At 48.5% G+C, this 16567-nt stretch overlaps 1 long non-coding RNA gene across 1 annotated transcript; it reads left to right on the top strand.

The window, feature by feature from the left end:
• Positions 1–1328: 1328 nt before the first annotated feature.
• LOC140406376 (uncharacterized) lies at positions 1329–4526 on the top strand. Its single transcript, XR_011939147.1, has 2 exons — positions 1329–1504; positions 4323–4526. It is a non-coding gene; the product is annotated as an uncharacterized lncRNA (long non-coding RNA).
• Positions 4527–16567: the final 12041 nt, after the last annotated feature.

The following is a 16567-nucleotide window of genomic DNA, read 5'->3' as shown; positions in this document are numbered from 1 at the left end:
TTATTCTATATATAAACCATCCTGAACCCCTCGATTAGATTCCAGTCTGTAACTCACTCCCGGGTATCTGTTATTCTATATATAAACCATCCTGAACACCTCGATTAGATTCCAGTCTGTAACTCACTCCCGGGTATCTGTTATTCTATATATAAACCATCCTGAACCCCTCGATTAGATTCCAGTCTGTAACTCACTCCCGGGTATCTGTTATTCTATATATAAACCATCCTGAACCCCTCAATTAGATTCCAGTCTGTTACTCACTCCCGGGTATCTGTTATTCTATATATAAACCATCCTGAACCCCTCGATTAGATTCCAGTCTGTAACTCACTCCCGGGTATCTGTTATTCTATATATAAACTATCCTGAACCCCTCGATTAGATTCCAGTCTGTAACTCACTCCCGGGTATCTGTTATTCTATATATAAACTATCCTGAATCCCTCGATTAGATTCCAGTCTGTAACTCACTCTTGGGTATCTGTTACTCTGTATATAATCTATCCCGAAGCCCTCCATTAGATTCCAGTCTGTAACTCACTCCCGGGTATCTGTTATTCTATATATAAACCATCCTGAACCCCTCGATTAGATTCCAGTCTGTAACTCACTCCCGGGTATCTGTTATTCTATATATAAACTATCCTGAACCCCTCGATTAGATTCCAGTCTGTAACTCACTCCTGGGTATCTGTTATTCTATATATAAACCATCCTGAACCCCTCGATTAGATTCCAGTCTGTAACTCACTCCCGGGTATCTGTTATTCTATATATAAACTATCCTGAACCCCTCGATTAGATTCCAGTCTGTAACTCACTCCTGGGTATCTGTTATTCTATATATAAACCATCCTGAACCCCTCGATTAGATTCCAGTCTGTAACTCACTCCCGGGTATCTGTTATTCTATATATAAACTATCCTGAACCCCTCGATTAGATTCCAGTCTGTAACTCACTCCTGGGTATCTGTTATTCTATATATAAACTATCCTGAACCCCTCGATTAGATTGCAATCTGTAACTCACTCCTGGGTATCTCTTATTCTGTATATAATCTATCCCGAAGCCCTCCATTAGATTGCAGTCTGTAATTCATTCCCAGATATAATTTAATCTGTGTATTCACCAACGATATGCCGGACTGAGATGAGGAGGAATTTTGTCACTCAGATGGTGGTGAATCCTGGGAATTCTCTATCCCAGAGGGATGTGGAGACTCCGTCATTGAACCGGCTCTAGACTGCGATTGATGGGTCAGTAAGAGGCACGGGGATAGGGCAGGAACACGGTGTTGAAATGGAAGAAGCTCCATGATCATATTGACTGGTGGAGCGAGCTGGAAGGGCTGAATGGTTCAGGCCTGCTCCTCTTCCTTGTGGTCTGTTATTGCTAATTATTTCTATGTTTATCTATTTAAGATTATCCGGAAAAGTGGGATGCGAATGAATTCTGCATCGTTTTTGATTTGGATATTGGAATAATCATCATTTGGGGTAAGTTCTGTTATGTTGATAATTCCCTATCTTCTTTAAAAATAAAACCCTTCCTTTGGAAACATTGCCTCATTCCCTCTACTTGCTGTAAATATCCTGGCAGCTTCTGTTGTGGAAATTGTAGAGGAACATTTATTCCATTTGTAACCCCACGCTGTACCTGTCCTGGGAGTGTTTGATAGGGACAGTGTAGAGGGAGCTTTACTCTGTATCTAACCCCGTGCTGTACCTGTCCTGGGAGTGTTTGATGGGGACAGTGTAGAGGGAGCTTTACTCTGTATCTCGCCCCGTGCTGTACCTGTCCTGGGAGTGTTTGATGGGGACAGTGTAGAGGGAGCTTTACTCTGTATCTAACTCCTTATTCATGGGTCACTAAACGCTAGCGTGTGGGTCCATTAAGCAATCAGGAAGGCCAATGGTACGTTAACTTTCATCGCTCGGGGTTATTAGTACAGGGTTTAAGATGACTTGCTGCAATTGTACAGAGCCTTGGTCACAACACACCTGGACCATTGTGTAGAGTTTTGTTCTCCATATCTAAGGAAGGATATACTTGCTGTAGAAGGAGTGTAACGGAGATTCACCAGACGAATCCCTGGGATGGTGAAGTTGTCTGATGAGGAGAGATTGAGGAAAATGTACCTGTGTTCCCGAGAGTGCCGAAAAATGAGAGGTGATCTTGAAACATACACAATTCACACGGGGCATCACAAGATAGATGTCGGTTGGATGATCTCCGACTGGTGAGATTAGAACCAGGGGGAGGGGGCACAGTCTCAAACCATAAGACCATAAACATAGAAGCAGAATTAGGCCACTCGGCCCATCGAGTCTGCTCCGCCATTCAATCATGGCTGATATGCCAGAATTAGGGCAGCACGGTAGCCTTGTGGATAGCACAAATGCTTCACAGCTCCAGGGTCCCAGGTTCGATTCCGGCTTGGGTCACTGTCTGTGCGGAGTCTGCACATCCTCCCGTGTGTGCGTGGGTTTCCTCCGGGTGCTCCGGTTTCCTCCCACAGTCCAAAGATGTGCAGGTTAGGTGGATTGACCATGATAAATTGCCCTTAGTGTTCAAAATTGCCCTTAGTGTTGGGTGGGGTTACTGGGTTATGGGGATAGGGTGGAGGTGTTGACCTTGGGTGTGGTGCTCTTTCCAGGAGCTGGTGCAGACTCGATGGGCCGGGTGGCCTCCTTCTGCACTGTAAATTCTATGAAATATTTTTCTAATTCCCATTCTCCTGTCTTCTCTCCATAACCCCATATCCCCTTATTGATCAAGAACCTATCTATCTCTGTCTTTGAGATACTCAGTGATTTGGCCTCCACACCCTTCTGCGGCAAAGAGTTCCACAGATTCACCATCCTCTGGCTGAAGAAATTCCTCCTCATCTCTGTTTTAAAGGATCGTCCCTTTACTCTGAGATGGTGTCCTCTGCTTCTAGTTTTTCCTACTAGTGGAAACATCCTCTCCATGTCCACTCTATCCAGGCCTTGCAGTATCCTGTAAGTTTCAATAAGATCCCCCCTCATCCTTCTTAACTCCAACGAGTACAGACCCAGTGTCCTCAACCATTCCTCATACGACAAGTTCTTCATTCCAGGGATCATTCTTGTGAACCTCCTCTGGACCCTTTCCAAGGCCAGCACATCCTTCCTTAGATACCGGGCCCAAAACTGCTCACAATACTCCAAATGGGGTCTGACCAGAGCCTTATACAGCCTCAGAAGTACATCCCCGGTCTTGTATTGTCACCCTCTTGACGCGAATGCTCAGAATCAGGAGTGGACCATTGCAGACTGAGATGAGGGGGAATTTCTTAATTCAGAGGGTGGAGAATCTTTGGAATTCTCTGATCCAGAGGGTTGTGGAAGCTCAATCGTTGAGCATGTTCCAGACACAACTCGACTGTGTATAATAAAATAGGAATGTGTGTGTGAGTGTGCGTGCGTCTGTGCGTGCCAGGATCTGTTTGAATGGTGGAGCAGACTCGATGGGCCAAATCGCCTACACCTGCTCATATTTTCCTTTGAGACTTAAATGCGTACACAGACACAAGTTCACAGATACACACACACATGCGCGTGCACACACTGACTGATACATACACGGCAACAGATACATACACACACACACACACATGCGTGCATAGACACATATATATTAGCCATTTAAGACAATTTGATAGAATGCTACACATCCTAGTTTGCCGATGACACCAAACATTAGACAGCGTTGTAAACAGCACAGCTGGAAACATCAAATTGCAGGGAAATATTATCGTTTTGGCAGTTGACTGAACTGTGGACGTGTTTCTGTGTCGGGAAATGTAAGATGATGTATTTTAGACTTAAAAAGAATAGAACCGTGATCTTTATAAATGATGAGAAGACAGAAACAGTGGAAGTTTAAACTGGACAGATATTTCACAGCTGGATTCACACAATACAGACAGCAATGTGTCGTAGATTTTGGAAGTGCCACAAATGTTGTCCAGTGCAGTGCAAGGCGTACCTCAATGTTTCAGTCTTACTGAGAAACTGTCAGCCCACAGGACAACATTTCTGTATAATAGGATTGAAGCATAAGTTCAAATAGTTTTGTTTCAAAGTTTAAAATAACCTGTCATTTTTCTGTGCAGCTTTTGGAATCTGTCAGTGGAATTTAGGTTATACAGGCAAGTGTTAACAAGAGTATTGGGAACTGATTAGAAGTTTTGATGGAGATAATCCTGCATTATGGAAATGTGTGAGGTCTATTTAGGGTTGGGGAATGGATTGATGATCAAAGCATGTCGTTTTTTGTTATCTTCATCAGACTGACAGCCTTGAAGATTCACAACTTCCATGTGCTGAGAAAAAGGATTGATTAACCAAGGCCTATTATTCAAATACTTCAGTCAAGTAACAAAACAACAGTAACAGAGAATATACAAACAGAGACAAGCAGACACCTGTAATCGGAGCTTAAACTTCATGTTTAAATGTGAAGGGCTGAAATAAACATGAGTCCACCCTGGGATTCGGTGCAATTTGAGTTCTGTTTTTCCAAAAAATAAAAATAACTATCTGCAATGAAAAATTCCTTGGACAGGACAGAGGGATTTTGACTCTGTATTTAAGCCCAGACAGTATTTGGGTTGTGAGTGTTTGATGGACAGTATAGAAGAAGCTTCACTCTGAAACACTGGAATTTAGTTTAAGGGGTGATTTAATCACATGCTTCAGAACAATAATTGATATTGTACGTCTCGTGTGTGTCTCAGTGTCAGCTGTGAAACATGCACAGCACAATCTCATCCTGTTTCTGTGTGTCTCTCTCTCTCTGAAATTAGCTGGTCCATTTCCTAAATAACCACTGACTAGATTTCAAAAGGGTTCCATTGCCTGTGTAGCAGTTTGTGATACCCAAAGGTTATGAAAAGTGCTTTAGAAAAGTCTGTCCGCAAGCTGTTGTGAGGATGTTCAGAGTCAGCGTGTGACTTGGGTCACACACAGGCCAGATACACCTCTCCAAGTTAAAGGTGGAGAATGGATCTCGCTCCATTTCATAGATCATCATCGAATTTGAAAAATGAAAATGAAAAAATGAAATGAAAATCACTTATTGTCACAAGTAGGCTTCAAATGAAGTTACTGTGAAAAGCCCCTAGTCGCCACATTCCGGCGCCTGTTCGGGGAGGCTGTTACCGTGCAGAAGGAGGCCATTCGGCCCATTAAGTTGCACCGGCTCTTGGAAAGAGCACCCTACCCAAGGTCAACACCTCCACCCTATCCCCATAACCCAGTAACCCCACCCAACACCAAGGGCAATTTTGAACACTAAGGGCAATTTATCATGGCCAATCCACCTAACCCGCACATCTTTGGACTGTGGGACGAAACCGGAGCACCCAGAGGAAACCCATGCAGACACGGGGAGGATGTGCAGACTCCGCACAGACAGTGACCCAAGCCGGAATCGAACCTGGGACCCTGGAGCTGTGAAGCAATTGTGCTATCCACAATGCTACCGTGCTGCCCTGAAAGATGTATTTGAAAGATGTATTGACCCAGCCTGTCTGAGTTTGTGTCTGTGTGTGAGTTTGTGTTTGTCTGTATACGTGTTTGTGTGTCTGGGGTGGGGGGGGGGTTGTTTGTGTGACTCTTTGTGCGGCACGATAGCACAGTGGGTAGCACTGTGGCTTCGCAGCTCCAGGGTCCCGGGTTCGATTCCTGGCACGTTCTCCCTGTGTCTGCGTGGGTTTCCTCCGGGAGCTCCGGTTTGCTCCCACAAGTCTGAACGACGTGCTGTTGGGTAATTTGGGCATTCTGAATTCTCCCTCCGTGTACCCGAACAGGCGGCGGAATGTGGCGACTAGGGGCTTTTCACAGTAACCTCATTGCAGTGTTAATGTAAGCCTACTTGTGACAATAAAGCTTATTATACATGGTAGTCCCACAGGCTCTTACCCTGGCTACATGGTAGTCAGCTCTCCAAAAGGGTTAATTGTAGTGTCCACAGCAGTATGGTGTAATGTAGTATTAACTGGGACAAGAGCTTATAGTATAAACAGTGACTGGGTTAACTGCAGTGATCACTGGGAAAGGAGCTAATGTGTTTAAATAGAGATGAGAACGGTTATATATTACAAGATAATATTCACAATGACATTCTCTAATGCAATAATATTTCAGACATAGTGTAGAGCAGCATTTACAGCAACTGATGCTGCCAGGAAATAAATTGATCCAGGGCTTTGTATCGGATTATTAAAATAGGTTATTGATTAAGGTGGTCTAGTCGCTAAGGCAGGCTCGATCAGCTGAATGGCCCATTACTGTTCCTATGTACCTCTCCTGGGAGTGGTTGATGGGGCAGTGTAGAGGGAGCTTTACTCTGTATCTAACCCCGTGCTGTACCTGTCCTGGGAGTGTTTGATGGGGAGAGTATACAGGGAGCTTTACTCTGTATCTAACCCTGTGCTGTACCTGTCCTGGGAGTGTTTGCCAGGGACAGTGTAGAGGAATCTGTGTCTAACCCCATGATGTACCTTTGCTGGTCGTGTTTGACGGAATTTCAAAATCTCAAATAAATGTCTTCTATTAGTTTCTCCATCTCTCTGTTTCTGCTTCTCTCTCTGTCTGCCTGGGAATATTGTCAAAACAAAATCCACGATCAGCAGTCAGCCATTTTAAGTTACTTAATGGTGGCCATTTTAGGTGAGCACAGCACAGTCATTTCTGACATTTGTACACATTGGTATAACAAAATACTGATGGAAAGTGTCTGATTTAAACAGTGATTTGTTGGGGAATGTGGATATAGAAAGGGAGCTGGTTGTCCTTGTACACCAGTCACTGAAAGTGGAGAGGGGGGTGCAGCAAGCAGTTAAGAAGGCCAATGATATGTTGGCCTTCATTGAAAGAGGGATTTGAGTTCATAAGTGGAGATGTCTTACTGCAGTTACACAAGGCCTTGGTGAGAGCATACCTGGAGTATTGCGTACAGTTTCGGTCGCCCTAACTAAGAAAGGATATAGTTGCCAGAGAGGGAGTGCAGCGGAGGGTCAATCGGCTGATAGGGAGGTTGCCGGACTGTCCTACAAGGAGAGATTGGTTTGACTGTGGCACAGTGGTTAGCACTGCTGCCTCACAGTGACCCGGGTTAAATTCCGGCCTTGTGTGACTGATTATGTGGAGTTGGCAGTTTCTCCCCGTGTGTGCGTGGGTTTCCTCCGGGTGCTCCGGTTTCCTTCCACAGTCCAAAGATGTGCAGGCCAGGTGGAATGGTCCTGCTAAATTACCCCTTAGTGTCCAAGAAAGATTGTTTAGATTAGGTTAAGGAGTTATTGGGATAGGGCGGGTGACTGAGTTTACATAGAATGCTGTGTCAGAGGGTTGGTGTAGATTCGATGGGCAGAATGGCCTCCCTCTGCATTGTAGGGATTCTATGATTGTGCCTGTATTCACTAGAGCCGAGAAGGATGAGAGGAGATGTTGGCCGTGCTAAATTGCCCCTTAGTGACCCAAAGGTTAGGTGGTGTTACTGGGGTTATTTGGAGAGGCTGGAGGCGTGGGCTTGGGTAGGGTGCTCTCTCCGAGGGCCAGTGCAGACTCGATGGGCCAAATGGCCTACTCCTGCAATGTATATTCTATGATTCTGTGAGCTCTGATTGAAATGTATTACATTCCGACAGCGCTGTTCAGACTATACACAGGGATGGTGATTTCCACGTTGTACTGCCTCTGCCATGTCTTGGGAGTGATCATGGAGACAGTGTAGAGGAAACTTTACCCAGTATCTAACCCCGTGTTGTACCTGTACTGGGAGTGTTTGATGGGGACAGTGTAGAGGGAGCTTTACTCTGTATACATCATCGTACTGTAGCTGCCCTGGGAATGGGGACAGTGTAGAGGGATGTGTAATCTGTATCTAACCCCATGATGTACTTTTGCTAACAGTGTTTGATGGAGATTCTGAATCTTGAATTAATGTATTCTGTATTCTCCCCATCTTCTCTGTCTCTGCATCTCTCTATCTCTCTCTCTGGGAATCTGTCTAAACAAATCCACGATCAGCAGTCAGCCATTTTAAGTTACTTAATGGTGGCCATTTTATGTGAGCACAACACTGAGACAATTCGGACAGTTGTCCAAGTTAGTGTCAAACAAAAACTGAAGGAAAGAGTCAAATTTAAATGGTGATATGTTGGGCAATGTGGATGTACAAAGGGAGCTTGTACACCAGTCACTGAAAGTGGAGAGGGGGGTGCAGCGGAGGGTCAATTGGCTGATAGTGAGATTGCCGGACTGTCCTAGGAGGAGATATTGGTTCAATAGGGCCTGAACGAGCCCTGTTTCTCCAACCTAACCCTGGAGATCAAATCCCACATTCCTGGTGATTTCTCCACTCTCAAAGATGGAAAGATATTGACCAAGTTTAAAGCAGAGATTGACTGATTTCTAAATCCCAAGACATAAAGGGACATGGGGATAGTGTTGGGGAAAAGACATTGAAGTGAAGATATTTCACAGCTGGATTCACAGAATAGAGACAGCAAAGTATCTTAAATGTTGGAAGAGCCACAAATGTCAAACGTTTGGGAAATGATTGGAAACAGTTTGGACTGAGATCTCCTCAGTGACCTGTGTGCAGACCCTACCCCCGACTTTCTGTCAGGAATGTCCCCCTCGGTGTGGTTCCTGTGTCTGCTAAGGAAGACACTTGTCCTGTCTATGGTTATGTTAATTCAGCAGTCAACAAGAGATTCAGCAATGTCCTGTCATTATTTCTGTCTTTGTTTGACAGATGTTTCCCTCTGAGTTTCTGACATGTTTGGAATGACCATTCGTCTGTCGCCTTAGGAAGGCTTTCCATAGAATGAGTAAAAACCAGCAAGAAATCACAGAATGTGAGTTAAACACAACTTCATTTCTGCCTCCATTTTACGAGAAGATTCCTTTTAAAAAAAAATACATTTTACTAAAGTTTTTCGATCAAAAAGAATTTTCCATTTTTACAACTTAGTAACAAAATGTACATTGACCGTTATTTAAACAATATATTAAACTAACAACAAGTGCAGAAAAAGAACAAGAAAAAAGCAATAATAATACTGAAAAAATAAATATAAACAACTAGCATAGAAAGAAAAAAACAAAAAACCCCAAATACAGAATACACCCCCCCCCCCTCCACCCTGGGTTGCTGCTGCTGTCTTTCCTGTTTTCCCTTATCGCATTGCGAGATAGTCAAGGAACGGTTGCCACCGCCTGGTGAACCCCTGAGCCGAACCTCTTGGTGCGTATTTGATTCGCTCCAATTTTATAAACCCTGCTATGTCGTTTATCCAGGCCTCCACGCCCGGGGGTTTAGCTTCTTTCCACATAAGTAGAATCCTTCGCCGGACTACTCGGGACGCAAAGGCCAAAACATCGGCCTCTCTCGCCTCCTGCACTCCCGGCTCTTCTGCAACCCCAAATATAGCTAACCCCCAGCTTGGTTCGACCCGGACCCCCACCACCTTTGAGATCACTCTTGCCACACCCACCCAGAACCCATGCAATACCGGGCATGACCAAAACATGTGGGTGTGGTTCGCCGGGCTTCCCGCGCACCTATCCTCCACTCCAAAAAATCTACTCAGCCTTGCTCCCGTCATATGCGCCCTGTGTAGAACCTTGAATTGGATCAGGCTAAGCCTGGCACACGAGGACGAGGAATTTACCCTGCTTAGGGCATCTGCCCACAGCCCCTCCTCAATCTCTTCCCCCAGCTCTTCCTCCCATTTACCCTTCAGCTCCTCTACCATCGTCTCCCCCTCGTCTCTCATTTCCCTGTATATATCGGTGCCTTTACCTTCACCGACCCATGCTCCCGAAATCACTCTGGCCTTGGTCCCTTCCGCCGGGAGCTGCGGAAATTCCCTCACCTGTTGCCTCGCAAATGCCCTCACTTGCATATATCGGAAGGCATTCCCAGGTGGCAACTCGTATTTTTCTACCAATGCTCCCAGACTCGCGAATGTCCCGTCTAAGAACAAGTCCTTCAACTTCCCAATTCCTGCTCGCTGCCAAGATTGAAATCCCCCATTTTTCCTCCCCGGGACGAACCTGTGATTGTTCCTTATCGGGGACCACACCGAGGCACCCGTCACTCCCCTATGTCGTCTCCACTGCCCCCAAATCTTCAAAGTCGCCACCACCAATGGGTTTGTGGTGTATTTTTTCGGGGAGAACGGTAACGGCGCCGTCGCCAGTGCTTTTAAACTTGTTCCCTTACAGGACGCCATCTCCAGCCTTTTCCACGCCGTCCCTTCTTCTTCCCTCATCCACTTACATATCATAGACACGTTGGCGGCCCAATAATAGTCACTCAGACTCGGCAGTGCCAATCCCCCTCTGTCCCTACTGCGCTGCAGGAACCCCCTCTTTACCCTCGGGGGCTTTCCAGCCCACACAAAGCTCATAATGCTCCTGTCCACTTTCTTGAAAAAGGCCTTTGTAATCAGTATGGGGAGGCACTGAAACACAAAAAGAAACCTCGGGAGGACCACCATTTTAACCGCCTGTACTCTACCCGCCAATGACAGGGGCACCATGTCCCACCTCTTAAAGTCCTCCTCCATCTGCTCTACCAGTCGCGTCAAGTTAAGTTTATGCAAGGTTCCCCAGTTCCTGGCCACCTGGATCCCTAGATATCGAAAATCCTTTGCTACTCTCCTCAGTGGCAGATCGTCTATCCCCCTGCCCTGTTCCCCGGGGTGCATCAGAAAAAGTTCACTCTTTCCCATATTCAATTTGTATCCCGAGAACTCCCCAAACTCCCTGAGTGTCTGCATTACCTCTGGCATCCCCTCCACTGGGTCCGCCACATGTAGCAGCAAATCGTCCGCATATAATGACACCCGATGTTCCTCTCCTCCTCTGAGCACCCCCCTCCACTTCTTAGAGCCCCTCAGCGCTATGGCCAATGGCTCGATTGCCAACGTGAACAGTAACGGGGACAGGGGGCACCCCTGTCTTGTGCCCCTATGTAATCGGAAATAGTCGGATCGTTGCCTATTTGTAACCACGCTTGCCACCGGGGCCCCGTACAGGAGCTGAACCCATCTGATGAACCCCTCTCCAAATCCAAATCTCTTCAGTACCTCCCACAGGTAGTCCCACTCCACTCTATCAAATGCCTTCTCTGCATCCATCGCCACCACTATCTCCGCCTCCCCCTCCGGTGGGGGCATCATCATCACCCCCAGCAACCTTCGTATATTGGCATTCAATTGCCTCCCTTTAACAAATCCTGTCTGGTCGTCATGTACTACCCCTGGGACACAGTCCTCTATCCTTGTCGCCATCACTTTGGCCAGTAACTTGGCATCTACATTTAGGAGGGAGATGGGCCTGTATGACCCGCACTGCAGCGGATCTTTGTCTTGTTTCAGGATCAACGATATTGTCGCCTCCGACATTGTCGGGGGTAGTGTCCCCCTTTCCTTAGCCTCATTGAAGGTTCTCGTCAGGAGTGGGGCCAGTAGGTCCACATATTTCCTGTAAAATTCCACCGGGAACCCATCTGGTCCCGGGGCCTTTCCTGCCTGCATGTTCCCGATTCCTTTAACCACCTCCTCCACCTCAATCTGCGCTCCCAGACCTGCCACCTCCTGCTCCTCAACCCTCGGGAACTCCAGCTGGTCCAGGAAGTGTATCATTCCCTCTTTCCCCTCCGGGGGTTGGGACTTATACAGCCTCTCATAAAATGACTTAAACACCCCGTTCACCCTCACCGCTCTCTGCTCCATCCTTCCCTCCCCGTCCCTAACACCTCCGATCTCTCTCGCCGCCCCCCTCTTCCTAAGTTGTTGGGCCAACAATCGGCTCGCCTTTTCCCCATATTCGTGTTGTATTCCCTGTGCCTTCCTCCACTGCGTCTCCGCCTTACCCGTGGTCAGCAGGTCAAACTCCGTCTGTAGTCTCCGTCTTTCCCTGTATAGCTCTTCATCCGGGGCCTCCGCATACTGCCTATCCACCCTCAGAATCTCCCCAATCAGTCTCTCCCTTTCTTTACCCTCTTGTTTCCCCTTGTGGGCTCTTATGGAAATCAGCTCCCCCCTAACCACTGCCTTCAGCGCCTCCCATACTACTCCCACCTGGACCTCTCCATCATCATTGACCTCTAGGTATCTTTCAATACATCCCCTCACCCTTCCACATAGCCCCTCGTCCTCCAACAGTCCCATGTCGAATCTCCAAAGTGGGCGCTGCTCCTTCTCCTCTCCTAGATCCAGATCCACCCAATGTGGGGCGTGATCTGAAACGGCTATAGCCGAGTATTCCGTTCCTGCCACTTTCGGGATCAGCGCCCTTCCTAGGACAAAAAGGTCTATCCGGGAGTATACTTTATGGACGTGGGGGAAGAAGGAAAACTCTTTACTCCTCGGTCTAGCAAATCTCCAGGGATCCACTCCTCCCATCTGCTCCATAAATCCCTTAAGCACTTTGGCCGCTGCCGGCCTTCTCACGGTCCTTGATCTGGACCGGTCCAGCTCTGGGTCCAGCACCGTGTTGAAGTGCCCCCCCCATTACCAAATTACCATCTCTAGGTCCGGGATGCGCCCCAACATACGCTTCATAAAACCCGCGTCATCCCAGTTCGGGGCATATACGTTCACCAGCACCACCGCCTCACCTTGCAATCTGCCACTCACCATCACGTACCTGCCCCCACTGTCCACCACTATGGTCTTAGCCTCAAACGATACCCGTTTCCCCACCAGTATTGCCACCCCTCTATTTTTCGCATCTAAGCCTGAGTGGAATATGTGTCCCACCCATCCTTTCCTTAATCTGACCTGATCCGCCAATTTCAGGTGCGTCTCCTGAAGCATAACCACATCCGCCTTCAGTCTCTTTAGGTGCACAAACACCCTTGCCCTCTTAATCGGCCCGTTCAACCCTCTCACGTTCCACGTGATCAATCGCGTTGGGGGGCCCTTCACCCCCCGCCCCCCCCATCGTCAACTAGCCATCCCCTTTTTAAACCAGCTCCTCACCCGGGTCCCACGCACCCGTTTGTCCCCCAGACGGCGCCCTCCCGCCCCGACCATCCCATCCCGTATCAGCTCCCCCTTACCCTCAGCAGCAGCAACCCAGTTAATTCTCCCCCCCCCCCCCCCCCCCCGCTAGATTCCCTTCTAGCTTGATTGCTCCCCCCATATTGCTTCCGGGAGTCAGCAAACTCTGGCTGACCTCGGCTACCCCCGTTTACCCTTGGCCTCCCTGCGTGTGAGGCCCCCTTCCTTCCTGCACCCACATTTCCCGCCGCAATTTCCATAGCGCGGGAAAAAACCCACGCTTCCCTCTCGGCCCCGCCCCTAGTGGCGCAGCTCCCTCTCCCCTTCCCTGTCCCCTTCCCCACCGGCGCCCACATTTCTTCGTGTCTCCCGTCTAACATTTTTACAGATAAGCCCTCCCCCTCTCCCCCCTTTACATTTCTTTGCCACCACCTCGCTACTTCTTTCCAAACATCAATTCCTCAAATCTAGTCCAACTTCTCTTCTTGAATAAATGTCCACGCCTCCTCTGCTGTCTCGAAGTAGTGGTGTTTGCCCTGGTGTGTAACCCACAGTCTTGCCGGCTGCAGCATTCCAAATTTTACTTTCTTCCTGTGGAGCACCGCCTTGGCCCGATTGAAACTCGCCCTCCTTCTCGCCACCTCCGCACTTCAATCCTGATACACGCGGATCACCGCGTTCTCCCACCTGCTACTCCGTGTCTTCTTAGCCCATCTCAGGACCATCTCCCTGTCCTTGTAGCGGTGGAACCTCACCACTATTGCTCGCGGTATTTCCCCTGCCTTTGGTCTTCTCACGAGGACCCGGTATGCTCCCTCCACTTCCAGGGGGCCCGTCGGGGCCTCAGCTCCCATTAAAGTATGGAGCATCGTACTCACATACGCCCCAACATCAGCTCCCTCTGTCCCTTCGGGGAGACCCAAAATGTAGTGCCTCGTGCGTCTCCGTCTTCACCACCAAGCCCTGTATCTCGTCTTCATTCTCGGCTGCCTTTGCCTTCACTCCACGGAGCTCCATCGCCTGGGTCTTTTGCGTCTCCTTCAATCCCTCGATTGCCAGCAACATCGGCGCAGAACCTCTTTCTTGAGCTCCTCCACACATCGTCGGAGGAACTCCTGCTGTTCCGGGCCCCATACCATCTGGGCTCCCTCAGCCGCCATCTTGCTTCTCCCTTCTCTTCTCTGCCGCTGCTCCAGAGGATCCTCCGCAATCTGGCCACTACTATCGCTTCTTTCCATCCACACCCGGGGGGACTCCTTCCTTTGTCGCCTCACACTGGGTTTGGCCGTAAATAATTTCCGTTGGGGCTCCCGATAAGAGCCCAAAAGTCCGTTAAAACGGGAGGTGCCGAAACGTGCGACTTAGCTGGTCATCGCCACAACCGGAAGTCTTACGAGAAGATTCCTGGCCTCAAGATCAAAGCTCATTGCAAAGTTTCACTTCATATTTTACGTGTTGTTCACAGACAGATTTCTTTAATGAGCTGCGCTATAAATTTGGATTCGATTTGATTTCTCACTGTGAGATGTAAAGTTTATTCCTGAATCAATACACGGTCACCGGCAACAACATCATTTTATTAGACAAGGGGGTTCAATCCTCTGATGCCAATTCCTGAGATTGGAATTAATAATGAATCAATTTGGATTCAGTGAAAACGGTTAGTTTGGTAACCCCAACTGCTTTCTGTTAACTCGCCCCTCACTCTCCTCACCTTGTTTTTAATTTGGGGAATTCTGCAGGCAGCTTGTGCACAGGAAGAGCCCAGAAATGGGGCACTTTCAAAATTCAGTTCAGAGTCTCTGAAGATGGATTTCTTTCTCTCTTTCTAGTTGAACATGTACAAACTGACAGCGGGCATATTGATTGCACAGTAAGATTCCACAATCTGGGGCGCGTTTCTCCGACCCCCCACCGACCGGCATGAATCCCGCCCCCGCCGTGTCGCGGATTCTCCGCCACCAGAGATTCGGCGGGGGTGGGAATCGCACCGCGCCGTTCGGCAGGAACCCCCCCGGCGATTCTCCGGTCCGCGATGGGCCGAAGTCCCGCTGCTGTCAACCCATGCCAGCCGGCGTGGATTGAACCACCTTTGGGACGGCGGGACACGGCGGCGCAGGCAGGCTCCGGGGGGGGGGCGCGGGGCGATCTGGCCCCGCAGGGTGCCCCCACGGTGGCCTGGCCCGCGATCGGGGCCCACCGATCAGGATGGTCTCCACCATGGCGGAGGCGGAAGAGACCCCCTCCACTGCGCATGCGCGGGGATGCCGTGAGCGGCCGCTGACATTCCCGCGCATGCGCCGCCCGGCAAAGTCATTTCCACGCCAGCTGGCGGGGCACCAAAGGCCTTTCCCGCCAGCTGGCGGGGTAGAAATCAATCCGGCGCGGGCCTAGCCCCTCAAGCTGTGGGCTCGGCCCCTCACGATGCGGAGACTTCCGCACCTTTGGGGCAGCGCGATGCTGGACTGATTCGCGCCGTTTTTGGCGCCGGTCGGCGGACATCGCGCCGATATCGGAGAATCCCGCCCCAGAAATGTGATCATGGTGGAAAATTCCCCCACGTCCCCTGTGGAAAGGATGAATTAACTCCCTCATTCCCACGTTTAAGTTTAAGACTTTTAACTCGTGACCTTCAAACCCATTCTGTAGTCAGAGAGCTACTTTTTAAAAAGTGTGGTCACTGTTGCTGTGTTTTTTGAAAATATTTTCATTCCGATGAGAACGGACTTAACAACATACAAACATTCAGTCAGTCACAACACAAACAAAATACTATTCTCCTCATTTGAGATTTATTCCTTTATTTCCATTAAACCTTTCCTCTCTTCCCTCCCCTTGCCCACTGGTAACAAACAGATCTGCAAATAGAGACAAGAACAGCTTCCATCTCGTCCAGAAACCCCCATCTGAGCCACAAAGGGCTAACTTTACTTTCTCAAGTTTAAGGAATTCCGCAATATCCCTCAACCATGTCGATATTTTTGGCGGATCTTCTGACTTCCCTTCCAATAAAATTAGCCTCCGGGCGATCAATGTGGCAAAGGCCACCACATCGGCCCCGTCCCCATCTATTAGTCCCGGTACTTCCGACACCCCAGAAATTGCCTCATGTGGTCCCAGTAATATTTCCACCTCCACAACTTTTGTTTGTGTTTTAAATAGCGAGAGCCAGAAGCCCACTAATCGTGGACGTGACCAGACGATGTGGACATGGTTAACTGGTCCTCCTTTACACTCTCACATTTATCTTCTTCCTCTGTGAGGAATCTGCTCATTCGTTCCTGTGTCATATGGGCCCCTGTGTACATCCTTGAATTGTATCAAGCCCATCCGAGCACATGAAGATGTCGCATTGACCCTGTGTATAATCTCACCCCATAGTCCTCATTCCAACTCCACATCCAACTCTTCCTTCCACTTTTGTTTCATCTCTTCAATCGCTGCTTTCTTTCTGTCCATCAGCCACCTGTAAATGTTAGTAATTCTCCCATCACCAACTCAGCTGGGAGGA

This window comes from Scyliorhinus torazame, unplaced genomic scaffold, assembly GCF_047496885.1.
Source record: "Scyliorhinus torazame isolate Kashiwa2021f unplaced genomic scaffold, sScyTor2.1 scaffold_517, whole genome shotgun sequence".
Taxonomy (NCBI): domain Eukaryota; kingdom Metazoa; phylum Chordata; class Chondrichthyes; order Carcharhiniformes; family Scyliorhinidae; genus Scyliorhinus; species Scyliorhinus torazame.
Note: the sequence above shows the minus strand (reverse complement) of the source record. Positions and strands in the feature narration are given on the sequence as shown.